A 16,758-nucleotide genomic window follows, 5' to 3' on the forward strand; every position below is an offset into this window, starting at 1 on the left:
CTCCCCTCTGTTCACTGGTGCCCATACATCAGTCACATTATAAACCAGTTCTGTTCTCTGGTCATATCCTTCCTGTGACTCCCTATGTCACTGAGGAGAAGCCACTGAGTAAAAGCCTCTCCATCCCATTGTCCCATCTTGGACATCAACTGGCTATTTTCTCCTTCATCACTTTATGCTTGAACAGTGGCCCCCTTGCTGTTCTATGCATCCTGCTCTCTCACTACCTGCAGTTCCCATCTACAACTGGTTCACTCCATCTCTTTCTTGATTTTTTGGTAGCACTGGGGATTGAACCCAGGGGCATTCTACCTGAGTTACATCACCAGCTCTTTTTATTTTATTTTTGAGACAGGGCTAAATAGCTGAGACTGGCCTCAAAGTTGTGATCCTCCTGCCTCACCTCCTGAGTTGCTAAGGATTATAGATGTGTGCTACAGTGCCTGGCCCTTTTTTCCCCCCATCACTTCCTTCCTTCCTTTTTTTTTAAATATATCTCTCTTGGTTTATAATACTCTCTCTCTCTCTCTCTCTTTCTCTCTCTCTCTCTCTCTCTCTCTCTCTCTCTCTCTCTCTCTCTCTCTCTCTGTTTAGTTGTAGGTGGACACAACCTTTCTTAAAAAATTTTTTTAGTTGTTGATGGACCTTTATTTTATTCATTTATTTATATGCAGTGCTGAGAATTGAACCCAGTGCCTCACACATGCGAGGCAAGTGCTCTACCACTGAGTCACAACCTCAGCCCACAATACCTTTATTTTAATTAATTAATTTATTTTTTGTGGTACTGGGGATTGAACCCAGGACCTTGTGCTTTCAAGGTAAGTACTCTACCAACTGAGCTATCTCCCCAGTCCCTGAAGGTTTTTTTTTGGTAGTGCTTGGGATTGAACCCAGGGACTTGTGCATGCTAGACAAGCAGTCTACTAACTGGGCTATGTCCCCAGCCTCCTTTATTTTATTTTTATATGTCATTGAGGATTGAACCCAGAGCCTCATGTGTGCTAAGTGAGTGCTCTACCACTGAGCCACAACCCCAGCCCTGCCCATCACTTCTTAAAAGATCTAGTGGCTGGGTCACTTCATAGAGAGTTCCTCTAAAGGATGGCATCCTGCTTATTTTTTTCATTCTAATTATCACCCCACAGTCTGTGTGTACTTGCTTATTCTGTATTCCACTGAAATAGATACTCCATGGAGTTTGCCCATATTGACTCATTGTTGTGTCCCCAACACCTGTGTACCTGGCAGTTGGCAGAAGTCAGTAGATTGTGTTGAATAGATGGCCCCTGTTGACCCTGTAAGTCCTCTTATGCAGTCCTTACAAATACACCTTTCTTTTTTTCCCTTTCCTTTGGTGAATATGGCAAAAAGGAAGACTGTAGAACTGGAATGGAATCCCCACTCTGCTGCTCTCTGGCTGTATAACCTTCCACAATGTCCTTCACTTTTTTTTTTTTTTTTCCCTCGGTGCCAGGGATTGAACCCAGGGGTGCTTAACCACGGAGCCACACCCCCAGCCCTTTTTATGTTTTATTTTGAGACAGAGTCTACGTTTCTTAGGGTCTCCCTAAATTGCTGAGGCTGCCTTTGAACTCGCAATCCTCCTGATTTAGCCTCCCAAGTCATTTCTTCACTTCTTTAAGCTTTCAGTTTTTCATCTATAGGGTTGGCATTGACAGTATTTGTCATGGGATTGTATGAGAAGTAAATGAGCTATTTTAAGTACGGTACTCATCATTCAGGCTGTTTTTTTAGGCAATAGGAAATTTAGGAGTGGGCATTTCAGGGGTGGGAGAACAGCTCAAGTGTGTCCCCAGGGACTCAGGTTATTGACCCACCATCCTTGTTGTGTCTGTTTCCTGAGGTCGAGATGACATATATTATAGTTTGGATCTGGAATGACCCCTAGAGTCTCATGTGTTGAAGGCCTGGTCTCCAGCCTCCAGTGCCATGGGGAGGTGGTAGAATCATTAAGAGGTAGAGCCTTGCGAAAGGGGGCTATGCCCTTGAAGGGGGATATTGGGACCCCGGCCCCTCTTTCTCGCTTTGCTCCCTGGCCACTTTGAGGTAAGCAGTTTCATTGGCTTAGTATTATACTGTATTGCTATAATGTATGGCCTCACCACAATCCCAAAGCAACAGAAACAAGGGACCTTGGACTGAAACCTCTGAAGCCCTGAGCCAAAATAAATTTTTCCTCCTTATAAACTGTTTATCTCAGGTATTTTGTCACAGGAATGGGAAGCTAACACAGTCTACTTTTTCTTTTTTTTTTTTTTTTTTTTTTGGTTCTGGGGATGGGACCCAGGGTCTTGCACATGCTAGCCACGTGCCCTACCACTGAACTAACCCCGACCCCTAGGACAGTTCTACTCTGAGGCCTTATCCATGTCCTAGGAAGGAGGCTTTTTGTTTTGTTTTGTTTTTGTTTTTGATACTAGGAATTGAGCCCAGGGATGCTGTACCACCAAGCTACATCCCCAGGCCTTTAAGTTTTATATACTTATTTTTATTTTGAGACAAGGTCTTGCTTAGTTGCTAAGGCTGGCCTCATACTTGTGAACCTTCTGCTTCAGCCTCAAGTTCCTAGGATTATAGGCATGTGCCACTACGTTCAGCTTGTGGTTGTTTTTCTTTCTTTCTTTTTTTTTTATATATATTTTTTAAGATGTTGATAGACCTTTATTTTATTCATTTATTTATATGTGGTGCTGAGGATCAAACCCAATGCCTCACACATGCTAGGCAAGCGCTCTACCACTGATTCACAACCCCAGCCCCCTGTTTTTCTTTCTTTAATGTCTGTTGTATACTAGACAAGCACTGGACCACTGAGTTATGCTCCCAACCCTAGAATTCTGTTTATAAGGAAGGATGGTAAAATGGATATTGGGTAGGTGCCTAGCAGCACCAGCAACAGCACCTGGTTTTCCAGGTAGCACTTATTTGATTATTTCAAGTACTCTGAGGACATGGGTCAAGTTCTGACCTTCCAAAGTACCTTGTCTAACAGTTGTCTGAGCTGCTAGGTTGGGTAATAGTCTTGCTAGCTGATATTTGCATAGCAGTTAACAAGAGGTTTAAAACTGGTATCATTCATTCATACTGTATTGGAGCTTCACAAACCCGTGATGGAGAGAGACAATTTTTATCTATCCCAGTTATGCAAATGAGGCACAAAAGCAGGGGTTGTTCATTTTTTCATTTCAAAAACATTGAAGGCCTAGGGCTGGGGATATAGCTCAGTGGTAGAGTGCTTCATACCATGTGTGAGGCCCTGGGCTGGCTCCATTCCTAGCATTGCAAAAAATAAAAAAAACCAGAAAAACATTGAAGGTCTATTAGGTGCCAAGCACTGTGCCATTGCTGTGACCAGTCATTGGCAGCAATACCTACCCTTGTGGAGTTCTCCTTTGAGTGGTGACATAGCCAAAGTCATAGTAGGTGGAGAAGACAGGCCTAGAGGTCAGTCTCCTAACTCTGAGATCAATGTTCTCTCCAAGACACTGCTTCAAATATTCTTTCCACTGCCTAGCTACCCTCTGCTCTTCTCCAAGCATTGTTTCATGTTCTGGAGAAACCACAAATATAGACACAGACCCATGAGCTCTCCTTGGGCCTCACAGGTCAAGTTTACCAAATGGAATGGCAGCGGAGTGTGGGAGAGCTGGAAAATGAAGTCTGGCCCTGTGTAAGGAGACAAGAATTCTTAGTTCAGATGGAAGTAACAGAATGATAGCATCTCTGTCTGTCTACCTCTGGCTCAGTCCTTTGGCTAGGTGTCCTTTTGGTTCTATGGTCATTTCTTCCCCTTTCTTATTTGTTTGGGTTTCCTAAAGATGTCATGGACTATTCTGGGCTGGGTACAGAACAGCATGTGTACCACAACCCAACCTTCAGACATCTATGGAGGAAGGCAGGGCCACAACTCAGCGCCAGTTCCAATCCTGTCCCTTAGGGACTTGGTCTAAACTATGGAACCTAAACTCAGGACTAGCTGTCTTTTTGTTCAACCCCCAACTGAATGAAAGTTCACCTTTTTTTTTTTTTTTTTTTGCGGTACTGGGGATCGAACTCAGGGCCTTGTGCTTGCGAGGCAAGCACTCTACCAGCTGAGCTATCTCCCCAGCCCCCTTTTTGTGTTTTGATGGAGCCAAGTGAATAAAAAATAAAGTCTGTATGTCAATTCAAATAGGACATAGTCCATATTTTAATTAATTCCCTCCCCCCCTTTTTTAATAGTGTGGAAGATTGAGACTGGGGCATGGTAGTGCACTCCTGTAATCCCAGTGGTTTCAAGGATCAGGCAGGAGGATCCTGAGTTCAAAGCCAGCTTCAGCAACCCAGCAAGGCCCTAAGCAACTCAGTGAGACCCTGTCTCTAAATCAAATATAAAAAGGGGCTGGAAAAAAAAAAAAAAAAAGGGCTGAAGATGTGGCTCAGTGGTTAAGCACCACTGGGTTCAATCCCCAGTACCAAAAACAAAAAAGAAAAATAAATAGTATGGAAGATTGAACTCAGGGATGCTCTACTACTGAGCTACCCACCCCCAAGTCCATTTTTAATTAAAAAAAATTTTTTTTTTTTTTTTTTTTTTTTTTTTTTGTGGTGCTGGGGATTGAACCCAGGGTCTTGTTCTTATGAGGCAAGCACTCTACCAACTGAGCTATATTCCCAGCCCCATTTTTTAAAAATTTTGAGACAGGGTCTCAGTTATTCAGGCTGGCCTCAAACTTGTAGTCCTCCTGTATCAGCCTCCTGAGTAGCTGGGATTACAGACATGTATCACTATACCCAGCTCCATAGTTTTATTTTTAATTTAGTTAATTAATTTGTGTGTAGTACAAGGGATTAAACCCAAGGTCTTGAGCATGCTAGGCAAGTACTCTACCACTGATATACAGCCCCAATCCTGATCCTGATATTTTAAATAAAATTATTAACCTGGGGACAAAACTACCACTAAGTGTTTTATAAGTGAACTGCTATAATCCCCTTAAAATTCTTCAGTCATTACCTTGGATTCTGACCACTGGGATTCTTCCTGGGCACTTCCTCTGGTGGTAGCCCTCCTGAACTCCTGAGGATGCCTCCTCTAGGCTGTCTGAAGCAGGTGCAGGAAGCAAGTTGGTAATCAGGACACCCTGCAGAGCTGGGGTTGCTGTAGCAACCGGATGCTGCCTTGAGGGCGGAATTTTAAAATATCTCAGCTCTAATTTTTTTTTTTTAACATCATTCTGTCACTTCCCCAGTGTTTTGTGGTGCTGCTGAGGTGGGCCATGCTGGGACGCCTGCTTTTCTGCCTGGGCTCTTGGCAGCTTCTGGGGGTTGGAGGTGGGAAGATGCCTCCGAGTGTGAACTACTGGGAAACTGACAGATCCTCAGCCTTTGTTTCCAGAATCCGCCAGCTTGTGATTCTAAAGCCTTGTGTCATTTTCTCATTTTTTGGAAGGGAAAGAATAAGGACCTTAACTTGATACTCTCTACCTCCTCCCACTCTGACTAGAGGCTGCTGCCTTGGCATTTCTGGGACCCTCTAGGAGCAGGCTTCTTCTTCCCTTCCTGCCTTCTGCTTCCTTTGTTCATTCTGACTTCCTCTTTGGGCTTCATTATTAACTCAACAGATGACTGTTAATAGGTGCCAAGGCTGGGTATAAGAAATGAGAAACTGTCTTTGTCTTGGAAGAAATTTAAGACCCTAGCCTTAACCTCTCAGAAAGCAAACATTTTTATAAAGTTACAGTAATTAAGACAATGTCCTGTTGGCAGATGGAGAAACACAAATCAATGGGACAAAATAGTACCCAGAAACAGAGCATGTATGACAAATGTGACTGAACAGAATAATTTCGTGTGAGTTTGTGTAGTGCTGGCGATCAAACCGAGGCAGGTGCTCTGCCACTAAATAAATGTTAATTCCTGCTCATTCATAGTTTGACATGGGTCAGGTGACAATCTTTGGCCCTTCCTCTGCTAGTGGTGACTTGGATCCAAGCCCCTTCCATTTTGTGATGCTGTAATCTTCCACACATGACTTCCAAGGTCCTTGTGAAAGAGAGTGTGGATGACCATGAAGAGTTTTTTGGCTAGACCAGGTGGTAGAGTACATCACTTGTGTCCACATTCATTGGCTGGGTATATGGTTCTAATGCAACCACAAAGAAGATGGAAATATATTCCTCCTCTGTGTGTAGGAAGAGGGAATGGGATTGGACAGCATCTCATCCATCCTGTGGCCTTATTACTATTCAGTAGGATAAATTCTGCCTTTCCTAACTTTTTATTTAAAATTCCTGAATAGCTATCTAGTGTTAGTTGTTCCTTTGTATTTCTTGAATTGATCATAAATGTTTTTCTTTTTTAATCTGTTAATATTGTAAATTACATTAATAGATTTTCCCCCCTCAACTTTAACTCTTACTCTCATCCTTAGGATAAATGTAAATTGGTGTTGGGCATGGTGGCTCATGCCTGTAATCCTAGAAATGTGGGAAGCTGAGGCAGAGGGACTGCAAGTTTGAGGCCAGCCTGGGCAATTTAGTGAGGCCCTTATCTCAAAATAAAAAATTAAAAATGGCTGGTGATGTAATTCAGTATGGTAAAATACCCCTGGCTTTAATCCCCAGTGCCACCAAAACCCTACAAAACACAAAAATAGGTTATGTTGCAGTTTTTGGCTGCTACCAGTTAGTATTTTATTTAGGAGCTCTTTGTGTTCATAAGAGAGATCTATATCTTACTCCATTAAGGAAGTTATAACAATACCATAGATTAAGTGGCTTTTATAAAGAAACAGACTGTTTTTTACTCTGGTTCTGGAGATTGGGAAGTCCAAGATCAAGTCACCAGCAAACTTGGTGTCTGGGGAGGACCTGCTTCCTGGTTCCTGGCCTGCTTGATCTGGAGATGTGCCCTGCTCTGCCCCATTAATCTGCTCTGCTCTCTGGGTCCTTGTACTCTGGACTAGTAATGGGAGTGGCAGCTCTGAGGATCTCTGAATGGCCTACAGGATCATTTGTCCATTGTTTTGGAGATTAGCTACTGGCTTCTGTGGAGATGCTGATCCATGCTGTGTTAGACAACTTTCTATCACTGTGATAGAATACCTGAGAAAATCAACTTAGAAAGGAAAAGGTTTATTTTGGCTCATGGTTTCAGAGGTTTCAGTCCGTGGTCACTTAGCCTTGTTACTTTGTTTTTGTTTTATGTGTTTTTGCTTTTTGGTACCAAGTATTAAACCCAGGGGCATTTAACTACTGAGCCACATCCCCAGCCTTTTTTATTTTTTATTTTGAGACAGGTTCTCACTAAGTTTTTTAGGGTCTCACTAAGTTACTGAGGCTGGCTTTGAACTTATGATCCTCCTGCCTCAGACTCCTGAGCTGCTGGGATTATAGACATATGGCACCATCCCCAGCAACCCTGTTGCTTTGGGCCTGTGATGGGCCAATACTTCATGATGGAAGTGCATGGCAGTAGAAAACTATTCAGTTCATGGTAGCCAGGAAGCAAAGAGGGAAACAAGAAGGAGTCAGAGCCCCAGTATCCCCTTCAGGGGCACACCCCCAGTGATCTAATTTCCTTCCACTATGCCTTACTTCCTAAACTATCCACCATCTTCCACCAACTCCCAGTAGTGCCATAGGCTGGTGAACATGCCTTCAACACATGGGGGATACGTTAGATCCAAACTATAGCACGTATCGATCTCTTTATCAAGGAAACTTAGCCACATCCTTAGTGTTCTCTCCCAAACAGTCTTTCCCATTCTTTTAAATATAGATTGGCTAATAGTTTTCCAAATCTTTGAGTTCTTTTTGCTTAACAGTTCCATCTTTCTTTTTTTTTTTTTTCTTTTTTTAATTTTTTAAATACTGTACTGAGGATTGAAACCAGGGCCTCAAACATGATAGGTAAGTGCTTTACCATTCAGCCCAACAGTTCCATCTTTAAGTTAAGCAGTCAAGGGGAGTTAGGCCACTCTTTCAACACTTTGCTTAAAGATTTCCTCATACAGGGAAATGTGGGAGGAAGGTGATGGGAGAAGGAAAGATAGTGGAATGAGACAGACATCATTACCCTATGTACATGAATGGTGTGAATCTACATGGTGTACAACCTTAGGAATGAAAAGTTGAACCCCATTTGTATAAATGAATCAAAATGCAGCCTGTAAAAATAAAATAAAGTTTTTGTTTCATGTGTTTTTGCTTTTTGGTACCAAGTATTAAACCCAGGGGCATTTAACTACTGAGCCACATCCCCAGCCTTTTTTATTTTTTATTTTGAGACAGGTTCTCACTAAGTTTTTTAGGGTCTCACTAAGTTACTGAGGCTGGCTTTGAACTTATGATCCTCCTGCCTCAGACTCCTGAGCTGCTGGGATTATAGACATATGGCACCATCCCCAGCAACCCTGTTGCTTTGGGCCTGTGATGGGCCAATGAGACTTCCTCATCCAAATAATCTATTTTCATTGTTTAAAAATTCCATCATCAAGCTGGGTATGGTGGTGCACACTTGTAATACTAGCTACTTAGAAGGGTGAGGCAGGAGGATGGCAAGTTTGAGGCTAGCCTGGGCAACTTAATAAGACCCTGTCTCAAAATAAGAAGGGCTAGGGATGTTGCTCAGTGATAGAACACTAGTCTAGCATTTGCAAGACCCTGGGTTTAATCCCTAGCAACACACATATAAACTCTCTCTTCCTCTTCTTCTCCCTCCCCTTCTCCCACCCTTCTCCCCCTTCTGCAAAACTCTAGGACATGAAGGCAATACAGTCATGTTTTTTGTCACTTTATAACAAGGATGACCTCCCTTTCCCTCATATTTAATACGTGTTTCTTATTTCCATGTTCAACCTCATCAGAATGGCCTTTACCACCAATATTCTTTTTGGGATTACTTGGATTTTCCCTAAGAGAACTGTAGTCTCTGTAACACCTCCTTTCTTTCTGAGCCATCAGTAGAATCTTTAATACCACATTTTTCACATGTATCTAAAATCTCTTCCAGCTTCTACCCAATATCCAATTTTGGAGCTGCTTCTTTTTTTTTTTTTTTTTTTTTTTTTTTGTATTTGTTATAGTAGCACCCCAAATTCTTGCTACTGATTTCTTTCCTCCTTTGTGTGTATGTGTGTGTGTGTGTTGTTGTTGGATATTGTACCTAGGGTCTCTTGTATGCTAGGCAAGTGCACTAAGCTATACTGCTGACCCCTTTTGGTACCAGCTTCTATCTTAGTCTGTTGAGGCTATTGTACAGAATACCATAGGCTGGCTGTCTTTAAACAACAGAAATTTACTTCTCACAGTCTGGAGGCTAGGAAGTCCAAGATTAGGGTACTTGCAGATTTAGAATCTGGTGAGGACCTTCTTCCTTATTCATTGATGGCTTCATATGGTTAAAGGGGCAAGGGATCTTTCTGGAATCTCTTTGAAAGGATATAATCTCATTCATGACCCAATATCACCTCCCAAATGCCCCACCTTTGAATACCATCTCACTGGGGATTCAGTTTCAACATGAATTTTAGGGAATTTGGTGTTTAAGTATAAATAAATAGCAACCTATATAATTTAGCTTTTTTAAATTGCCTTTGATTTTTTAAATTGATTATATTACCCTCATAGAATGAATGGCAGGGGTGTAGCTTAGTTGTAAAGTGCTTACCTAGCATGCCATGGGCCCTGGATTCCATCTCAGCATTGCAGAACTAGAGATAATCAACAGCATTGTCTATTTTCTGAGCAATTTAGGGTGGGATCATCTTTGAGTATTGGTAGAATGCACAAACCATCTAGATCTGGAAAATTTTTAGCAGAGACTTTTAATTACCAATTTAATTTCTTTCTTTTTTTGGGGGGGCAGGTACCAGGGATTGAACTTGAGCACTCGACCACTGAGCCACGTCGCCAGCCCCATTTTGTAGTTTTTAATTTAAAGACAGGGTCTCACTCTTTTATTTAGAGACAACACCTCACTTTTGCTGAAGGTGGCTTTGAACTTGCAATTCTCCTGTCTTAGTCTCCCGAGCTGCTGGGATTACAGGCATGTGTGGCACATGGCTTTCAATTTCTTAAAGAATTTAATGTGTATACAGATATTTGTACTTTTCTTCTGACAGTTTAGGAAAGTCATATTTTCTGTAAGTTTTCAAATACATTAATGTAACATTTTTTATATTTTATAATTTGAAAAACCTCACTGGGAACAGTGGTTTGTAATCCCAGTGACTCTGGAGGTTGAGAATCGGAAGTTCAAGGCTAACCACACAACTTAGTGAGACCCTAAGCAACTAAATGAGATCCTCTCTCAAAATAAAATATAAAAAGGGCTGGGGAAGTGGCTCAGTGGTTGAGTGCTCCTGGGTTCAATCCCTGGCACGTGCACACACACACATCGGTATTATCATGTCTGTCATTTAATAGCACATATATTGCAGTGGCTTATTATTTAGCATTTATACTTCTGAGTGTGTGTTTGTCTGTAGTGTGTTGTGTTGGGGAATGAAACCAAGGTCTTGAATTGCTAAGATGCACTCTGTTTATTTATTGAGAAATAGAGCTCAATTTTAGCTTTATTTCTACCATACATTGTGTTCTGACTTACGTTATTTCTGCTGAGAAATCTGCTATCCCCCTAATTGTTCTTTTTAAGTAACTTGTTTTTTACTTTCTAGTTTCTCTTATGAACTTTTTCTTGTCTAGAATGTTCTGTGGTTTTACTTCAAAGTATCTAGGAGCATGTTTCTTTTGATTAATTCTATTTAGGATTCCTTGTGATTCCTAAAATTATGAATTGGAGAAGTTCTTTCACCAATTTTGGAAAATTCTCAGCCAAAATTTCTTTATTTCTTCTCCCCATTATTTTTATTTTCTTCCTCTGGAACTCTATTACACATATTTTGGGTCATTTTTGGATAAGAATCTCCCATGTTTTCTCTCTTTTGTAATGTTTTTAATCTCTAGTTCACTGTACTATATTCTAGAGAATATCTTCAGGTATTTTATTACATTTATTAACTATTCAGTTGTGTCTAGTAGACTGTTTAATCCACACATTAAACTTTTTTCAGTGACTGTATACTTGAAATACACTTGAAATTTGAAGGTAGGGGTGTGTGTGTGTGTGTGTGTGTGTGTGTGAAAGAGAGAGAGAGAGAGAGAGAGAGAGAGAGAGAGAGAGAGAGAGAGAGAGAGAGAGAGAGAGAGAGAGAGAGAGCACCCAGGTGGATGACATTTTCTTTTTGATCTTATTTTTTTAATGTATCAGTATTGGAGATTAAACCCAGGGCACTCTGCCACTGAGCCACAGCCCCCAGCTCTTTTAATTTTTATTTTAAGACAGGGTCTCAATGGCCTTGAACTTGTCATCCTCCTGCTTCAGTCTCCTGAGTAGCTGGGATTGCAGGTGTGTGCTATTGTACCCAGCTTGCTGTATTATTTTTGACAATTTCATGGGGTATAAATTGCTCCACAGTCTAATCCACTCATATTGGACTCCTTTGTATGAGGCTGACTCCCACACTAGGAAGGTTCTTTGTAGCTGTTTCACTGATTCTCTCTGTTAAACTTCCTGCTGGTCTTTCTTTTCCTTTTCACTTGTGTTGCCATCAGGGAGTATGGCCTCCTGTAAACTACTCAACAACAAGATCTCCATTGTTTTTAACAGTACAGTGGGCATGTATCCCCCACCCCCAGTACTCTTTTCCAAACAAAGTCAGTCCTCTTAGGTGGAGCTGCAGAACTTTTTTTTTTTTTTTTTTTTTTGGTACCAGGGATTGAACTCAGGGGCACTTAAACACTGAACCACATCCCTGGCCCTTTTTTGTATTTAGAGACAGGGTCTCTTTAAGTTGTTTAGGGCCTCACTAAGTTGCTGAGGCTGGCTTTGAACTCGGGAACCTCTTGCCTCAGCTTCCTGAATCACTGGGATTACAGGTGTGCGACACCATGCTCGGCTAGAATGCTCTTTTTTTTAATACTTGCCTTTACTCCTGGGTAGGAACTTGGCACCATTGCTCTGGAGCCAGGTACAGCGCTACTTTTCTTGGGTGATAAATCTCTGTGAGTGGAAGTGGATGGGAAAAAGGGATGGTAGCCCTTGATCTTCTCAGTGTACCTCTGGCTGCGTGGAACCTCTTCCCATTAGTAAGCTGGTCCAAGTGATTTGGCCTAGTACTCTGAACCTACTGTGCCTGACTCTGTAAGTAGGAATTGGGCGAGAGGGTTGTGTTTGCCTAGAATAGAGTTTCTGCAACATGCAGCAGAGGGTGGAGAATGAGAAATTCTGGTAGTCAGCCCCTCAGGGGGAGAAACTGGTGTTTTAGACTAGGAACTGTAGGAGAGGGAGCCCCTTCCTGGCCAGACCTTCCAGAATAGATCTTCTGTCACAGTGAGCTGAAGGAAGGGAGGGAGCAGGTTGTACCTTACATTACCAGACTGTTGCTTTTCTTACTGAAGTTTAGTGGATTTTATTTTATTTTTTTTAATAAATGTTTTCCCATTTGCTGTATGTCCTAGAACAATTTTCAGGAACTTTATTTTCTTATTTTGAGATGTGTTCCTGCTAGGTTGCCCAGGCTAATCTTGAAGCCCTGGGCTCAAGTGATCCTCCTGCTTCAGACTCCTGAGTACCTGTGCCTGGCTTTCTAACATTCAGAAACTTTAAATAGTTGTTCTTTATTGTTTCCACCAGTTATGGTTGTTTTACTTGGACAAAAATTTACAGAGATCCACACACTGCCATTCTAAAGTGCTTCTCCTTGCCTTAGCCTTTTCTTTTACTATAATATTTTTTCTTTTTTAAAATTTATTCTTTTTAGATATACATGACAGTAGAGTATATTTTGACATATTATACATACATGGAGTATAGCTTCCCATTCTTGTGGTTGTATATGATGTGGTGTTTCACTGGTGATGTATTCATACATGAACATAGCAAAGTTATGTTCAGTTCATTCTACTGTCTTTCCTATGCCCATCCATCTTCTTTTCCCTTCACTCCCCTTTGTCTAATCCACTTAACTTTTATCCATGCCCCCATTGTGTATTAGCATCCACATATCAGACAGAACATTTGACCTTTGGTTTTCTGGAACTGCCTTATTATGCTTAGCATGATAGTCTCCAGTTCAATCCATTTATCAGCAAATGCCATAATTTCATTCTTCTTTGTGACTGAGTAATATTCCATTGTGTATATGTTTTTTATTCATCTGTTGAAGGGCACCTAGGTTGGCTCCATAGCTTAGCTATTGTGAATTGAGCTGCTATAAACATTGATGTGGCTGCATTGCTATAGCATGCTGATTTTAAATCCTTTGGGTATACACTGAGGAGTGGGAGAGCTGGGTCAAATGGTGGTTCCATTCCAAGTTTTCCGAGGAATCTCCATACTATTTTCTGGAGTGGTTGTACCAATTTGCAGCCCCATGAGCAATGGATAAGTGTACCTTTTCCCCACATCCTCGCCAACATTTGTTGTTATTTGTATTCTTGATAATTGCCATTCTCACTGGAGTGAGAGGGAATCACAGTGTGGTTTTAATTTGCATTTCTGTAATTGGTAGAGATGTTGAACATTTTTTATGTATTTGTTGACCATTTGTATTTCTTCTTCTGTGAAGTGCCTGTTCAGTGTTTACTATACTATTCTTATTCTTTTTCACCCCCCTTTTTAAAAAAAATTTTTTTTTTTTGGTTATAGATGGATACAATGCCTTTATTTTATTTATTTATTTTATGTGGTTCTGAGGATTGAACCCAGTGCCTCACATGTGCTAGGTAAGTGCTCTACCACTGAGCCACAACCCCAGCCCCCAAGCCCTTTTTAATTTTATTTTTTATTTTGAGACAGGGTCTCACTAAGTTGCCCAGACTGGCCTTGAATTTTCAATCCTCTTGCCTTAGCCTACCCAGTAGCTGAGATCACAGTTGTGTACCACCTTGCCTGGCTCTATTTTATTCTTTTTCTATACTTAATCGTGTGATCATGGTAAACCTATTGGTATTACAACCTTCATCTTCTGAAGCTCTTGGGGGTCAATTCTTCCCATCTGTTTCTTCTGCTGACTTTCATTCATGATGGGTTGTTTCTTCGTGTGGTTTGTAATTTGGGATTGTGAGTTCATTTTTACTGGTGTTTTATCTATCCTGTAAGGCTTGGGTTAAGGTGTGTCCCTTCGGCACTCATTTATATTTGTAACAAGGTACTCATGTTTATTGCCAACCTATGACCAGTGTTTAACCTGATTTCTCACCATGACATTGTTAAAATTCCAAACCTATATGTGGAAAATTCCCAGGAGAAATTTTCATTTCACTTTAAGCCTATGCCAACTCACTCATTTCCATGTGGTCTCCTGTTTTGGTGGTAGATTTGTTTTTCTGTCTACCCTTTTATTGATTTTGATGGTTTTATGCAGGGAGCTCAGCTCATTCTTCCTGCCTCAGTTGGATCTAATCCCTTGTCTTCTGTCTCTGCTTGGCTATTATCCAAGTCCCCATCAGCTTCATTCAGTAGATCTTGCCACAGTGATAGGGATATTCTGCCCTACATGGTAACATGAGCTACATGGGGCTACTGAACACTTGAAATATGGATAGTGAAAAGTAGGAATTGTATTTATATTTTAACTAACACTAAATCAGTTTAAGTTTAGGTGGCCACCACTATCTGGTCTCCACTTTATTAGACACTGTGGCTTCCTGAGACTAACTGCATAGCTGAAGGCACATAACATCTTTTCTTCACTTTTCATTCTGGTTTTTAGATCCCTCAACATTAATGACTTCAAGAATTTCCTGTGGCGCTGGTAGTGTAATTCAGTGGTAAAGTGCGTGCCTAGCATGCGTGAGGCCCTGAGCTGAACCCCAGCATGGCAAAAAAAGAATTTCTCTTGCTTTTCTTGTGAGATTAACTATGCATTTAAAGATGTTATAGCCAGATGTGTTGGTGCACATCTGCAATTCCAGCAGCTTGGGAGGCTGAAGCAGGAGGATCGCAAGTTCAAAGCCAGCCTCAGCAACTTAGCAGAACCCTAAGCAACTTAGTGAAACCCTGTCTCAAAATAAAATATTTTAAAAAGGGCTGGGGATGTAAACCAGTGTTTAAGTGCCCCTGGGTTTGATCCCCAGTACCAAAAAAGAAAAAAAATGTTATATTTGTTTAGTGTGTTTTTGGCAAACTGTAAACTCTTTTGTTATATACTTCATGGTATCACCAGAACTAGAATTCAGTGTCTTTGTGCCTCTGTTTATTGTTGTTGTTGTTTATTTGCTTATTTGTTTGTTTGTTTCTCTGTAGTACTGAGGACTGAATCCACAAGGGTGCTCTACCAATGAGCTGCATCCCTAGTTCCCTTTTCTTCTTTGTTTTATTTTGAGACAGGGTCTTGCTACATATCTGAGACTGGCCTTGAATTTGTAATCCTCCTGCCCCAGCCTCCTGTGTAACTGGAATTCCAGGTGTGAGCCACTTCACTTGAATGTGTCTCCATTTCCACTCCAATTCATCTTCTCTCCTGCAAAGCAGGTTTTTTTTTTTGTTTTTTTTTTTTTTTTTTCTTTTTTTTGGGTACCTGGGTTTGAACCCGGGGGCACTTAATCACCAAGCCACATCCTCAGCCCTTTTTTTGTATTTTATTTAGAGACAGGGTCTCACTGAGTTGCTTGGGCCTTGCTGAGTTGCTGAAGCTGGCTTTGAACTCATGATCCTCTTGCTTCAGCCTCTGGGATTATAGGCATGCACCACTGTGCAAAGCAGTTTTACTAAAATGCAGTTCTGATCACATTACATTTCTGTTCTTGAGAGTTCCTTATTCTCTCTGCAGCCTAAACTCAGCTTGGCATACGAGGACCACTGTGACCTGGCCTTGCCCATTTCTTAGCCTTTCATGGGTGTTCTCCTTGTCCTTTGAATTCCAGCATGGAGTCCTGCTACTCCGCACCTGACCTTGTTTATCAGGCTCCTGGGATGCCCCACCCCAACCCCTACCTGCTGTCTGTCCTTCAATGTCTACTTGAAGGACATCAGCACCCTCTCACCAGCAAAGGCTTTACTGACATTCTCCTATTTCTGGACCCTGTGTAGAACTTGATCCTAATGTGCAGAATATTTTATTGTTTTATTACTTATCTGTTTCCCTCTTAGGAAGACTTGCCCCCCTTTTTTTCGAGTCCCTGGAACCCCAGCATCTAGCTCAGGGACTGACACGTGGAGACACTGATGCAGAGGCTTCCCCTTTGTCTCTGTGGGTAGTGGCATCACTGTGAGTCATCCATGAGGTAGCTTGGGGCACGCAGAAGAGCTCTGAATTGGAGAGATGTAGTGCCTATTTTCAGAACTCACTAAGTAGTTTTGAGGCTTCAAGTTTCTCACAGGCTGAAGCTTTGCAGACTCCTCCTTCTTCATCTCATCCCCCACTGGCTTCCCTCTCCTTGAGCAGCAGTGTGTGGTGATTGTGTGACTCAGCTTGTGTCTTTTCCATCTTATGTTCACACTGGGAGCATCTATGGGCTCCACACACCCTCTGATGGTCCCCTTTGGTCCTGTCCTTTCCTCTGGCTCAGATGCTGAGAGGCACTGATGATGAAAAGAGAATGGGTCAGAAAGGAGGGGCCATGGCTCAGTCCTGTTCCCCAAGGCTTCTTTACAGTCCAGCTGGCTAGGACACTTCTCCTTCCTCCTGGTCTGTCTGTTGCTGCTTCAGGAAAGTGGTGAGCCCCTCGCCAAGCAGTTCCAGGAGGT

This window comes from Sciurus vulgaris (genome assembly GCF_902686455.1).
Source record: "Sciurus vulgaris genome assembly, chromosome: 5".
In the NCBI taxonomy this organism is placed as follows: Eukaryota; Metazoa; Chordata; class Mammalia; order Rodentia; family Sciuridae; genus Sciurus; species Sciurus vulgaris.